Genomic DNA, 2588 nt, shown 5'->3' on the forward strand with positions numbered 1-2588 from the left:
AGTGAGCCTGGAGGCGAGTGTTGTAAGTTATGCCCCTGGGGCAGATAAGGTTTTTTATGGAATGGGTGGTCTTATAAACTTCGGAGGGGATTCATTTGATTGGGAAAAAGAAAGTTCTAGTTCCATTTTTTGAGATTCAAAAGTGATCGGAAGGCAACAACCCCCTCCCCACCCACGCCCTCTTTTCCAAAAATGCATCCGATCGAAATCTCTCGATAGCCATTTTGTTCAAGATAGTCCAAAGATCATATAACAGTGCGTCCGCGGTTGAAACAACCCTTCACCGGGGGCAAGAGATGTAACTTATGCCCCGAGGGCATGTATGGTTTTTATGGAATGGGTGGTTGTATAAATTTGGAGAAGGCTTATTTGATTGGAAATTAAACTTCTAGTTCCCCTATTAAGAGTCAAGAGTGATCGGAGGAGCACTATCCCTTCACCTCCTCTTTTCCCCAAATGCGTCCGATCAAAATTTTGAGATAGCTGTTTTGTTCAAAGTAGTCCAAGAGGGGACATATAACAAAGTCTCCAGTGGACAAAACTTCTCAGAGCCCTGGGGCAAGTGTTTTAAGTTATGCCCCGGGGGGCATATAAGGTTTTTATGGAAGAGGTGGTCGTACAAACTTTGGGGGAGTCTCATTTGATTGGAAATTGAAAGTTCGAGTCCCCTTTTTAAGAGTCAAAAGTGGTTTTAAGGCAACTAGCCCCCCCTACCTTGACGCCCTCTTTCGTCAAATACATCCTATCAAAATTTGTGATAGCCACCTTGTTCAAAATATTCCAAATATCATATAATAATGCCTCCAGGGTTGACAAAAAACACCAGAACCCGGGAGGTAAGGGTCTTAGGTTATGCCACGGTGACATATAAGCTTTTATGTAAGGAGTGGTCGGATAAACTTATGAGGATATTCATTTGATTAGAATTGGAAAGTACTAGTTTGCTTCTTAAGTGACTAAAGTGATCGGAGGGCCCTTTTTATCCCGAATACATCCGATTGAAGTTTTGATTGAGCGATCTTGTTCGAAATGGTCCAAAGATCATATAAAAATACCTCCAGAGTCGATGCAACCCCCCAAAGCCCGGGGTCGAGGGTTGTAAACTGTATCCCGGGGCATATATGGTTCTTATGGAAGTGATAGTCGTATAAACGCTGGAGGGGGTTCATTTGAGTGGAAATTCAAAAGTTCTTGTTCCCTCTTAAGAGTCAAAATTGATCGGAGGGCAACCAGCACCTCCCCCTTGCACCTTTTCCCCTCAAGGGGACCCGATAAAAATTTTGAGATAGCTATTTTTGTTCAAAATAATCCAAAGACAAAATAACTATGCCTCCGGGGATGAAAGTCCCCAGACCATGGGACAAGGACTATAAGTTCTGCTAGCTGCCTGTTGCATGCCCCTTGGCCATGGCTTCAATGTTTTACTATTTTTTTTCCTAGATGCAAGTTGTCCCTTGTTAACATATAAGGTTTTTATGCATGGGGTGGTCGTATAGACTCTGGAGGAGGCTCATTTAATTTATAATAAAATGCCCCGACAATTTCCAGGGCAAGGCCTGTAAATTAACCGATTTTTTTCCATTTTTAACATGCAGGATCTATAATTGGGAAAGGGGGAACGTTTGATCGTGGGTACGTTTGAAAAGACTAAGGGTATTGAGGTATAATTTTCCGGAATGTTAAGGGATATGGTGAGCTCAATAGTGCTTGAACCTGCTATGAATGCTAAAGGGAATTTTAAACTAAATAAAAAGATACTATGTGCATCCATGCTATCAACAGAGTATATCTGCAATATCTTAGGAGCGGCTAAGGGTCAGAATATTCAATCAAAAAATACCATGTGCATCCACGTTGTCAGAAGGGCGTAAGTAGAGGAGGGGGTCCGACTCCGAACAGTACCACGTGGTTTATGGTTTTCTCAGTGAGAATGAAAAAACAGGAATTTTCTCACTTGAAAAACCATGAATTTTGTCACATTTATGGTTGTTTTCATGGATGGTTATGCGTGTTGTTCGATTTATTTGATGTTTTTCTCGGATGTCAACATCAAATTATGGATGTTTTATGGTTTTTGTCAGTGAGAATTTGAGAAACAGGAACTTTGTCACATTTATGGATGTCAACAGAAATTCATGTCTGTTTTATGGTTTTATCAGTGAGAATGAAAAAACAGGAACTTTGTCAAATTTATGGATGTCAACAGCAATTCATGTCTGTTTTATGGTTTTGTCAGTGAGAATTTGAAAAAACTGGATGTTTTATGGTTTTTGTCAGTGAGAATTTGAAAAACAGGAATTTTGTCACATTTATGGATGGTTTTATGGTTTTTGTCAGTGAGAATGAAAAAACAGGAACTTTCTCACTTTCATGGATGTCAACAGCAATTTATGTATGTTTCATGGTTTTTGTCAGTGAGAATGGAAAAACAGTATTTTTCTCACTTTGCTGTCAGTCATTAATCAAATTGTTTCCGGGCAAAGTTTAGTAATGTCTGACAGGTACTGCTCCAGGAATAGATCCAAGTCATTAATGTCTTTGCCTCGGGAACAGTTCTACTGGTCGAACTCCAAAGGATATTAATAACC

This window comes from Artemia sp. Qi Xiang Cuo, chromosome 19 (genome assembly GCF_049724085.1).
Source record: "Artemia sp. Qi Xiang Cuo chromosome 19, ASM4972408v1, whole genome shotgun sequence".
In the NCBI taxonomy this organism is placed as follows: Eukaryota; Metazoa; Arthropoda; class Branchiopoda; order Anostraca; family Artemiidae; genus Artemia; species Artemia sp. Qi Xiang Cuo.